We start from the raw sequence: 12,838 nt of genomic DNA on the forward strand, positions 1-12,838 counted from the left end.
TGGGGGGGCTCTTCAACTCTCAATGACCTATTAAATAAAAGTGCAATATCTTTGACACCGTAGCAAACAAACGGAGCACTAACCACCCAGTATACTTGATTTTATTTTTGGGGGCAAGTGGGGGTCACCTTCAGAGGTCTCTTTGAGACTTGATGCGCGAAGATATGCAAACTACGCAGCTAGCAGTTCTCTTCAGTGAAACAGACGAGCATGGACTCCTCAACAATCACTGCACATGTATCCCAATTCTTGTTCGGGCTAACGTTCTCCTAACTTGATAGTGCAATAAAACAAATAAAATAAGTGTGCTATTCGGAGTTCGAATGAAATTTTAAACGCAGATGGGACAATATTCAGATGTGCAGTAACATCGAATATGCAAATGAATGTTTCCAATGCTAGCAAAATGCTACAACCTACAGAACACATACTGCTCACATATTTACCGGAAAAATATACGCCATATATTATCACAAAGTACTAGTTAAATTATATTCTATTAAAAATAGGAAGAAATTACCTTAACTCCAACGGATGAATCGTGATTAATCCCTCTTTCCAGACACGTGGCCAAAGCACACTGTGGCGTAGGTGAAGAAGGTCAATGCGTATGCGCGAAGATATTTTTTTTCATTCTCTGCGCATGCTCAGAAAGGATGTGGAAAGGGCTCTTTGGATTTAATTAAATGTGTTCAATAAATTGGAAATATCAATATTATTTAACATTAAAACGGTATAGAATTAATTAAATCAAATTTAAAAATATTAATTACACCCATAAGATTGACAATTTTAAGTATATTGAACATAAAACTAAGAATTAATTTTTGAAAAGCCCATGTTTCATTTCTTAGAGTGATGGGTAATTATGTCATTGGCATCGGTGAGCCACTGTCAATATGTGACATATTGAAATCGCGTTTGAATTTGCGCTTGTTTTTTTGCTTTCACTTTGCAATGACAGCACTGATCTGTGAGTGATGATAATTTGTGCACCAATTCCTCTGACATCGTCTTATTAATTGGTAGCTTACTATGCAAACATGACAAGTGAAATCTCCCGCAGCTTAAACATGTGAGAGGTTGATCGCGCAGAGAATCGCTGAGCTTATGTGAGTGCGTGTGTAAAAGCAGCAGGATATATATTTGACTACGATGACCTTCACAGACAGATATATATTTTAGTTCTGCTGAGCCAAATAAGACAGGTCAGGGTGAAGAAGTGACAGCCAAAGAAAAGCTTACCACAAAACGGAGAAGTTATGACAAATCAGACTATAAGGCAAAAAGAAAGTGCAGCTTTATGGTTTCATGGACAAAAGAATTTCTGTGGCTGCAATATGATGAGCTAAATAATAACCAGGGCTGCACATAAGTGGTCCGCAGGTGCGCATTCGCTGTCAAAATAAAAAACACGCACAAGGGTTAGGGTTAAATTTAAAAACTGTACTTTTGAGTTAAAATATATATTTATAATTTTAATAAATGACAAATTAAAAAGGCATGAACATTTTTTTTGTATCGAAAAAATATCGAACCGTGACACCAAAGTATCGAACCGAACCGTGAATTTTGTGTATCGTTGCACCCCTAGTAAATATGCATTTTTTTCTCAATTTCAACAATTCATTCAAGTGTAAAATTGCAAAAATGTTTGTACAGGTTGTGACAGAAAATGGATAGATTCATCCCATGCTTTGATCCTTGGCTACATATGAATATCTGTGCTAACACTGAATATAAATTTCTTCTCAGTGTGTCTTATAACAGTCCTATTTTATTATAATTGGGCTCTGTATTAAAACCAAGGTATTTAGATGTGTTTCTTTTTTCTATTTTTTTTTTTTACATATTATTTTTCTAGATTTATGATCCTTTTCCATGCTTTGGCAGTTATGTTTTTCAGTGGTTGTAACGCATTCTGGGTTCTGGGAATATTTTGCTTCTAAGACTGAAACTGTTCTTCTGTGTTGCAAAATGCGTGAAAGGTTATGGCATGACTGCAGACAACACATCCTTTCAGATTGTGGTAATACAGCGGTGGTGGAGTAGACTCGACTAGGCCTTTTTAGGTAATAAAAGGAAGTCACATGAAACATATGGAGTTATTTTTTCATTCATGTCATGTGGATTCATTCAGTGAAATGTCTCACTCTGGACACTGTCTGAGTTTTTGAGTAGGAGAGATCAAGTCACACAGATCCAATCTGATAATGGAAGCAACCTAGTTGGTACAGAAAATCAAGTGTAAAATGACATTACTGAGAGGAACCAAAACAATTCAGAGAAGATTCATGTTTGAATAGTGGTAAGAATACACACCTCTGGAGCGGGGGTTGCAAGTTCAGTTCCCAGTAAGGGTTCTGGCTAGACCCCCATGCTAAAAAACAGCCCTGGAGTTGCGTGGCTGCATCTGCAGCCTGTCTGCAGTTCAGGACACACGCATTTCACTATATGTTGTACTGTGTATATGACAAATAATATTTGTATCTTTGGAAAACAGCAGCAGGGTACAAAAAATGTTTTTGAAAATTATTCAACTACCTATGCAACTGTATAAACTATTCAGGTACTGAATGCCACCTCAGGACCAACAGCACAGGAGGTGGATTTTGTTAACGCAGACCCTGACCGATCTGATATGAAAATCCAATTCTTGATAGTCCTCATGTTCTACTTGGACAAAATTTTAGATGTGATGCCATTCCTGAAACAAGCCTATCTATCCTTTTTTATTAAGGACTGGGATCTATATCTAGGAGTACACTGGCTTGTAGGATAAAGTTGATGAGCCATACCATGAAGCTCACCATGTCTATGGATCAAGATAAAGCATCTGATCAGGTGTCAAGACAGGAACTGTAGCATTGCATGAGGAAATCAATAGTGACAGAGAAGTCTAAAGAGGTTGAAAAAGAATGCAACTGGACTTTAAGTTTGTGAAGACATTTCACCTCTCATCCAAAAGGCGTGGTCGCTTTGGAGGTGGACTGCCCTCACCTGCAAAAGGTGATATCACCTTTGATTTGGGTTAAATCATGTCTCTGAGTAAGAATATTCCAAATATAGTTGTCTACTAGGGTAGCCAATGATGGACTGGTCGTTATTTAGGGATTTTCGACTCTAATTGAGCACTTTATGCGCGCATTTTTTTGACACCAAAGTGCTTTCTAATTTTCACACAATTTGAGCAACTTGGGGTTCTGGTCAAAGGATATTTAGGTATACAGACTGGAGGAGCCAGGGATTGAACCAGCAACCTTCCGATTAAAATTCAAGAATTCTAAAGAAATAACATGGAGCATGTGCTAAATAGATTCCTTTAAATGCAAATATTCCGTGTTTATATGACGGAACATGACATTTGCTGACTAATTAGTCAATCAGTTAATCATTTCAGCTTTGACTAGGAGAACAAGTTAAAAAAAATCTGAGGCCTGTGGCTCAATCACAATTTTTCATCTCAGTAGGGGGATTCACCATATGATCTAGGATGTGGTAGATTTCTATGATAAAAATGTTTGGAAACAGATGGTGGCTGTCTAACTGTCACGTTTTTTGTCACAACAAATCGTTGGGTTACTTAACGTAATCCCTGGTTCTTTGATAACAGAGTGAGGTGTTTCACTATGGGAATCGCCTCGGCGTGACCAACTACGGAAGCTCCAATGACACCACGTCTGTCTATGACAGACCTGTCGAGCCGTGCTCAGGGCTCCGCCCCCTCGTACTAACACGGCCGACCAGCTCCTCCTAACTCATTCCAAGCAGATTTCTTTCCGTGCCTAAACAAGGAGGGAAGTGTTGGTGAAACACCTCACTCTGTTATCAAAGAACCAGGGATTACGTTAAGTAACCCAAGGTTCTTTTTCTAACTTCGCTCAGTGTTTCACTATGGGAGATATGGCCCACTCCCGGATTGCGCCAGCTCCCGAAGCTACTCTCCAGTGCTACTCCAGGATCTCAGGTCGAACCTGAGGCACCAGAATCCAGCACCGTCTGAGCCAGGGATGACTGTGCAACATCCAGCCGATAAAACCGGACAAACGTGCGCGGCGTAGCCCAGCTTGCTGCCGCACAAATATCCTGGACTAATACACCTCTGAACAACGCCCAGGATGTGGCCACACCCCTAGTGGAGTGTGCTCGGAGTCCTGGGGGGGCCTGCAAGCCCTTACAGCTATAAGCCAGAGCTAAGGCCTCTACAATCCAATGAGCTAGTCTCTGGTGTGATACGGGCCTGCCCTTGTGAGGGGAGGCCCAGGAAACAAACAGCTGATCCGACTTCCTGAATCCAGCTGTTCTGTCAACATAAGTCCCCAAGGCCCGGACAGGACACAAAGTGTTCAGCCTCTGCTCCCTCTCGGAAGAGAATGGAGGGGGGTGAAAAGCTAGGAGCTCTACTGTAGAGCACCTGTATGATGTTTCCAACACTTTAAGGACAAAGGCTGGGTTAGGCCTGCTTTAGTGAGTCCCGGGGCCAACTGTAGACAAGAGGGGTGAATAGACAGAGCCTGTAATTCACTAACTCGCTTGGCTGTGGTTAGAGCCAACAGCAGAGTGGTTTTAAGAGAGAGAAACTTCAACCCCACTGCCCCAATAGGCTCAAAGGGGTGGTGGGAGAGGGCGTCTAAAACGACTGACAGATCCCATAAAGGGACCAGTGGTCTAGAAACTGGGAGCGTTCGACGCGCCCCTCTCATGAAGCGACCTACAAGGGGGTGCTGCCCAGCAGGTTTATCACCAAACCCCATGTGGCAGGCTGAAATAGCTGCTAAATAGACCTTTATAGTGGAAAAAGCTTTCCTTTTGTCCAGCAAGTCTTGAAGAAAACACAACAGCTCCACCACTGAACACTGAAAAGGGATAATCTGCTTTTCATGGCACCACTCTTCAAAAACACGCCATTTACTGCTGTAAATGGAACGAGTGGAGGAGGCTCTGGCATTCTGAATGGTCTCAATAACCTTCGGAGGCATGCCTGCTGCCTTCAAATTCCACCTTTCACGGGCCAGGCCCAGAGAGCAACCTGGTCTGGATGGGGATGGTATATCTCCCCCCGCGCCTGAGACAGAAGGTCCCTGCGGATGGGGAGTGGCCATGGCTCGTCCACCAGAAGCTGGATGATTTCTGCTATCCAGTGTTTGGATGGCCACCGTGGAGCTATTAAAAGTTTTTAAGAGTTTTTGGCCATGGATGGGCCAGCGCATCCACGCCCAGTGGCGCGTGTGCGTCTGACAGGGAGAAAAACAGGGGGCACTGTGTGTTTTCTCGCGAGGCGAAGAGATCTACGGCAGCCCGGCCGTATCTCTGCCAAATCTGCTCCACCACCTGTGGGTGAAGCCTCCATTCTCCGAACAGTGGATTTCCTCTGGACAGGAGGTCCGCCCCCCTCTTCAGAATTCCTGGCACGTGAGTTGCCAGTAGGGAGAGGAGCCGAGTGCTGCTCCACATAATTATTTCCCTGGCTAACCTGTGTAGCTGCCGGGAACGGGTGCCGCCCTGGCGGTTGATATAAGCAACTACAGTGGAGTTGTCTGTTTTCACTAAAACATGTTGACCCCGGAGATACGGCAGAAAATGCCTTAAGGCTAGGAGCACCGCGCGGAGCTCCAGCACATTTATGTGATTCAGAGTGAGTCTCTGTGACCAAACGCCATTCACTGCTCTGCCCATCATAGTTGCACCCCAACCTGACAGGGATGCATCTGTGGTCAGCGTCACCCTGGATGATACTGCCCCGAGCGGTACCCCCGCCGCGAGAGCTGTCGGGCTCCTCCAGGGCCGGAGAGCCGAGATACACGGCTGCGTTATTTTTACACCACAACTGAGATGTCGGCGAGGGCACAGCTGCAGAGAAGCGACCCACCGCTGAAAATCTCTCATCATAAGCAGCCCCAAGTGTACCACCGATATCACCGAGGCCATGAGGCCAAGGAGGCGGAGACAGAGTCGGAACCGCACGACTTTCCCCAGCTGAAAACGGGAAAGACAGTGAGTGAAGGATGCGATCCTCCGCTCTGAAAGTGCGATACGATAAGAGATGGAGTCTATTCTGAGCCCCAGATACTCTGTAAACTGTGCGGGTTCCAAGTGGCTCTTTTCCAGGTTGATAGTGAACCCAAGCTCCGTGAGGTGATTCACCACCACCTCGGAGTCTTTGATCGCCTGCTCGCGCGATCGTGAGCATATTAGATAATCGTCTATGTAAGAAAATATTCTGATGCCGCTGTTCCTTAACGGAGACAGCGCTGCCTCCACACATTTGCTGAACACCCTCGGAGCTAAGGATAGCCCAAATGGGATAGTTTGAAACTCGTACGCTACGCTCTGATAAGCGAACCTGAGATATTTCCTGTGTGGAGGATAAATGGCGATGTGAAAATATGCATCTGATAGGTCGATTGTAACAAACCAATCGCCTGTGTGAATTGAGCGACAAAGCGTCTTGTGTGTGAGCATTCTGAACGTGTACTTTCTCAAATGCTTGTTTAACACACGTAGATCCAGAATAGGACGGAGCGACGTTCCGTCCTTTTTCGGGATGAGGAAATAGCGGGAGTAAAAGCCCTGCTGAGCTTCTTCGCTCGGAACCGCTCCGATCGCCTGTTTGTGTAACAGGGAGGATATTTCCTCCTCCAGCACATTCGCTGAATCGCGACTGGCCACAGAAGCTAACACTCCGCCGAATCTCGGTGGTTTTGCCGCAAACTGTAATCTGTAACCATGGGAAATGGTTGACAAGACCCAGGGATGAACTGCGCATGCGCGCCACCGCTCCAGCTGCGCTGCGAGCGGGCCTCTGAAGAAGCGGTAGCGTGACGTCACCCCTGTCTCCCGGAAGGAGTTGGGGCTGTCCCCCTCGGGAAGAGCGTGAGCTCCCCCCGCTGGGAACAAAGACAAATTGCAGTGATTTTCTTTTGTTTTTATTTTGAAACTGGGGGACATTCTGCCCTTGGCAAACTGCCTGGCTGCAGAAATGCACGTTTTATTTCTTTTCTTACCCCCAAACCACAGTGAAGTGTCTGATGACTCTGGGCAGTGCTTGGTGACACAGACAGAGTGCTTAGAAGTGTTTGGTGACACTGCGCCATTTGTCCACAAGTCTGTCCTCCCTGAACTGGAAGAGGAGACTGAGAGGGTGCTCCTGGTGAACTGGAAACTTCCGGAGACCCTCAACTTTGGAGTGATTTGGTTACCCCTTCTAACACCTTCCTTCTCTTTGGGGAAGAAAAGAGGGGTGACACAGAATGCTGCAGGTGTGCTAGGCTGACCGCTTCTTTTTCCCCTCTCCGGGGTGTGACGGCTTGTTCTTTGCAGCAACTGCTGCAAAGGAATGCTTGTCCCAAGGTCTTCGGTTCTCTACCTTGGCCTGGTGGGCATCCTGCTGGCCTCCTGCTCCTCTCTGCATTCTGACCCCACTCTGTCTCCCTCTCACAGCTGCTGCCGTTGCTGCAAAGCCAGCTCTTGGCGCCTGCTGGGGCTGAGAGTTAGGTTTTCTGGGTAAGCAGAGGTTGAATGCTTCACCCTCCTGCTTTCTGCGGGTGCTTGTTTCTCTCATTCTCTCCAGGGCTGGGCCAAAGAGACCCTTGGTTGGGTCATAGGCTGCATCCATGACCTCAGCCTTCTGAGCATCACCTAGGCCTGACAGGTTTAGCCACAAGGCTCTCTCACCCGAGACTGCAAGGCCCATAACGCGACCACACCCTTGGACTGCTCCCCTGGAGGAGCGAAGAATGAGATCATTAACCACGCAGATTTCATCCCAGAGGGCTGGGTTCGGGGAACCCGAGTCAAGCTGACGGCCCATGTCTTCCAGAATTTCTGCCTGATATGCTGATAGCAGTGTGACTGCATTAAGCGAGCATACTGACTGTGCAGCATATTTGTACGTCCTTTGATAAATAGATGCCGTGAGGCGATCTATCTTGTTGGGCAAAGAAATGCTAGAAGAAGCTGAGATTGCCCTGCGGTTAGGGTGAAGGTGATACGCCACTGAAGGCTCCACTGCTGGGGGTTCGGTCAGCCACAGTTCACCCATCCCCTGGATCTCAAGCTTAGAGCAGCCCTTGGTCGGAAGCTTGCTTTTAAAAGGGCTTGACCAATAGCGACTCATTTCTTTGATGCAGGCTGGGACTGCTGGCAGAAGCTGCTTTGATGGCGGCAAGGCTGGTGGGAGCCTCTTGCCGTCATACAGGTCGCGTTCTGCCCCTTCGGCATCCTGGGCGGCTGGCCATGTGATGCCTAGCTTGGCAGCAGCCCGTTTGCAGACCTCGTACAAATTGCTGTCCACCAGGGGTGCAACTTCAGCCCCACTCGGTGGCCTGGACTGCTGGGGAGGAAAGGTAGAGTCATCCTCCTGTTCCTCATCCATGTCCTCCAGGTCGAGGAGGTTGGAGTCGGCATCGCCCTCCGCGTCCTCGCCACCCGGCTCGCCCACATGTTGATCGAGGAGGTCCTCGAACGATGGGGGCATGAGCGGGGACTCTTCTTCCATCATGTCCGCCCAGCTTGTGGAGGCTCGCGGATGACGGATATCGCTCGTAGCAGTAGCAGCCGACAGGCAGGGGTCCTGACTGTTCGTTACTGCTACTCTCAGCCTCCTTTCCAGGACTTTCTCTGGCATCAAAGCACAGTGTGGGCATCCCTGAGGGTCCGCCAGTGAAGCCTGAGCATGCTTGGCACCCATACAGACGATGCACATTGGATGAGGGTCCCTGCCCGAGATGGTGCCACCGCATGATGCGGGGCACGGGCGGGATGCAGCCTCTTTAGCCTTCGTCTCCGACCTTTTGGCGGGAGTAGGAGCCATAGACATGGATAGCGGAAAGGGGTGAGACTAGGCTACACCAGGCTCGTCTCGACACGTTAGCCCGTAAGTAGCTAGGACTAGCAGCGGGTGTTAAATCCGATCTAGTCGCGGCGGGAGTCAGCTCGTCGTGACACGTTAGCTGCACTCCGCTAGCCAATATCGTTAGCAACTTAATGCTAACCGAACCCTAGGTCGACCAACAAGCTAATGGTAGTGAGACACTAATGTGGTTCGTGGCCTGCTAACAAGTTAATGCTAGCCGGACACTGAACGAACAGCTCACCCTAACAGCTCGCCTGTCCCAGCGGACAGTTAAGTAGCTACTGTTAAGTAGCTAATCAAGTTAGCCTGGATGCGCTGAGGGAGCTCAAAGTAGTTTCTCACGGGAAGAAAGCGAGAATGAGTTAGGAGGAGCTGGTCGGCCGTGTTAGTACGAGGGGGCGGAGCCCTGAGCACGGCTCGACAGGTCTGTCATAGACAGACGTGGTGTCATTGGAGCTTCCGTAGTTGGTCACGCCGAGGCGATTCCCATAGTGAAACACCGAGCGAAGTTAGAAAAAGAACTGGGCCTGTCAAATAGCCTCACCATATGTCTCTCACTGTAAGTGAAATGAACTTTTTAGTGATGATAGTAGATGTTAGGGCTTAGTAGTCATTACTAAATATTTCAATTTCTAACAAAAAACTAAAATGGGAGAACATGAAACATGAAAACCTGACAACAAAACAAAAACGGAACATGAATCATGGAGACACAAGGGAGGTTGGCAGATGATCCAGCAATAAATAGAGGAAGACAAAGGGCTAAATGGCAACAAATCAGGTCCAGAGGCCAACTGCGTAGGAAGCGGCGGCGGCACAGGCAAAGCAGGTCCAGAAGGTGATCACGTGGGAAGCGGCACATAGGTCAAGCAGGTCCGGAGGCTGAGCCACGTGGGCAGCAGCAGTGGTGCAAAAAGTACCCTCCAGGACCCCGACGAGGGAGAAAACGGGAGCAGAAAGCTTCAGGTGGCCTGGCAGGTTGCCGGTGTTGGTTTGTGTTGGTGCATGGATGTGGATGTGCAGGCCGTGCAGGATGTGGAGGCTGTGAACATGCAGGTGTGCAGACCTCTGGCATAGACGGAGTTGGGCCAGACAGCGTGACAAACTCTGGCGGAGATGGAGCTGAACCTGACAGCGGATCAGAAGCCAAAGGCGGTAAAGCGGGTGGTTGAGCTGATGGTGGCTGGCAGCCACGGGTGGTTGAGTGAGTGGCAGTGTGGCAGCCGCAAGCAGTTGGGCGCATTCTCCAGAGCCCCCAATGGAGACAGCCGGCGGCTGGGCGGACTCTCCAGATCCCCAACGGAGACAGGCGACGGCCTGGGAGCCATGGATGGCTGGATGGACTAGAGCCCCCAACAGAGACCGGTATAGACCAAGATGATGTGGGAACCTCTGGTGGGGATGAACCAGACAGAGTGGAAACCTCTGGCTAAAGTGAAGCAGGGCCAGCAGGTGAGGAGACCTCTGGCTGAGACAGAGTTGGCTGGAGCTGCCCAGGGCACACAGCCAACCCAGGGCACTTATCAGCCAGAGACATCAACATGACGTCAATAGTGGACTGAAAGAGCATGCCAGAGCTCTCTGCTGACGCAGGAGGCTAGGTCGGCTCACTCGAGCTCCCAGCGGAGACAGAAGGCTGAGATCTCCTGATCTCATAGCTGAGACAGCCTGTGCAGGCTGTAAAACCTCCAGGGGTCCAGAGGCGGCTGAGGCCACAAGCTCAGCCTTTGGGGAAGCCCCGGGGAGAGTTTCAGCAGGTTCACACACAGTCTTAGTTGTAGCCAGCTCAGCTGACACAGTCTGTAAATATACTAAGCAGGAATTTACTTTCTCTGGCATTATCATTCCAGGCTCGGAAGGAGCGCAGGATGAAATGAAACTTTTAAGTGCATAGAGCTGGAATAAACTGCCTCAGAATAAACAATTCCTTTACATCCAGCCATGGAAAGAGTATGAAAAACATCTTTCTCACTCACCACAGCTGGTTACTTCTGGAAAGTCTTCAATTCTGAACTTGGCGAGGAGCAACAGAGGCATGGATGCCGCTTCCCTCTGGAAGGCGGATCCAGCGGTCGGGTAGCCAGCCAGATGCAGTTAGGGGGTGAAGGTGGAGGCCATTGTGAAGTGGAGTGAGAGGAACCAAACGCAAGCCCTGGAGATGGAACAGAACTTGAACTGAAAGTGAGCCTTTATTTACGGCTAAAAGAAAGCAAAAAATAAACGATAATACAACCAGGGCTGGAATTAACAAAAACCTAAACTGGGAGAACCCTAAAGCATGAAAACTTGAAAATGCCTGGAACATGAATCATGGAGATACAGGGGACGACAGCAGACGATCCGGCAACGAACAGAGGAAGAGAAAAGGCTAAAATACAGAGAGGTATAACGACACAGGAGCTACAAGACTGGGAGGAAGACTGGAACACTGAACACAGGACGTGAGACTGTCAAAGTAAAACAGGAAACATAAGACATGCACAGAGACACGCACTTGGCAGAGAAACAAGGAAACACAACTGACAGGCAAGGTGAGACAAGTGTAACTAACTAAAAAAGATGGAACACAAGGGAATGACCACAGAAACAGAACTGAACATATATGATGGACTACGCAGGGAGGCACAAATGAAAACAGATTAAATGAACAAAAGCTCACAGCCAGAAATACAAATGATTAAACCAGGAAGAAGAAGGAAACTAAACAATACTAAAACGAGAACATAAGAAACCTAAAAAACACTGGGTCATAGACCCAGTACCATGACAGCACCAAGTGTATCTTGGTGTTATACTTGTACAGTTTATGAATGCTGCTTACTAGCCACGCTTGCTAGCATTAGCTGACATGAAAGCATTAAACACTACTGTGTGTACAGACCACATCACTGTGGCAGAGGTGTGGTCTGTGGCTCTGCTGCAGAGAAGGGATGGTGCAGTTGGCTCAAAGTGTGGTGTCAGGGACACTGGGAGGGCACCTGGAAACACCTGGGTAACTCACCCTATTTCAGTGACACCAGAACTGGAGACGAGAGAAGTGCGGGTGATGACGACTAAAAAGCTGACTCCTCTGAACTGAGAATTAAAACTTTTCACAGTGGCTGTGCACGTCCTGGGTCTTTACTCGCCACAGTGGTAGTGAAACACAGGACCGCGGGAGGGGGGATCCACAGCCTGTGCAACAACTCTGGGCCTAGCCCAGATGGCAGAGCAGCTGGAGTCACTGCAGCTGCAGACACAAGTGTTGGAGAACATGGTCACTCAGTCTGGTGCCTCCTCGCTGGCCTCGCCGCTCAACCTGCAGTGGTCGTGCATAGGATGACACGCAGTCCTTTCTGGATATTTTTGAGGCCACAGTTTATGGCCATGGGCGCTGCACCTGACCCACATGGGGTCACACAGATGTCAGGGCAGGAGTGTTGTCGGTCTGGTGACTGGGGCACCTCTGCCGGGAGTATGAGTGAGTCATTGTAAAATGATTTGCTAGGTAGCTCATTATAATTGCACATGGATTTTACTTTGTATTAGTTCACCCTCATCTATCTATCATCTATCCATCTATATCTAAAATTGAGGAAGCCTTGAGGCGACTTTTGTTGTGATTTGGCGCTATATAAATAAAATTGAATTGAATTGAATTGAGTGATCTAAGATTTGTTCATTAGATTAGTCTAACTTGTATTAGACTAATGTATGATGAAAATTAACACTGTCCTTCGCTTGTGCACTGCTGAATTCCTCATCAGATTTTAAATATTGAAGGCATTTCTAGTCACAGTATTGTATGCTTGGCATTAAATGTTTGTGCATTACAGACAGCAGCCCTTTTTTAACCTCACTCTACAATGTATTGTCATTCTGACTATGCTGTTATTGCCTCTACTAAGAAGATGAATGAAAAAAGGGAAATGGGCCTGAGGGAAACTTATTGGGCCCCAGTTGTTCATAGCTCTGTGAAAGGGCAGATGAGATTCAGCAAATGAA

At 47.9% G+C, this 12,838-nt stretch overlaps 1 pseudogene; it reads right to left on the minus strand.

The window, feature by feature from the left end:
- Positions 1-3,963: 3,963 nt before the first annotated feature.
- Positions 3,964-8,818, minus strand: LOC145420305 (uncharacterized; annotated as a pseudogene).
- Between the last annotated feature and the right edge of the window lie 4,020 nt (positions 8,819-12,838).

The sequence above is a fragment of the Astatotilapia calliptera genome, chromosome 15 (assembly GCF_964374335.1).
Source record: "Astatotilapia calliptera chromosome 15, fAstCal68.1, whole genome shotgun sequence".
Lineage (NCBI taxonomy): Eukaryota > Metazoa > Chordata > Actinopteri > Cichliformes > Cichlidae > Astatotilapia > Astatotilapia calliptera.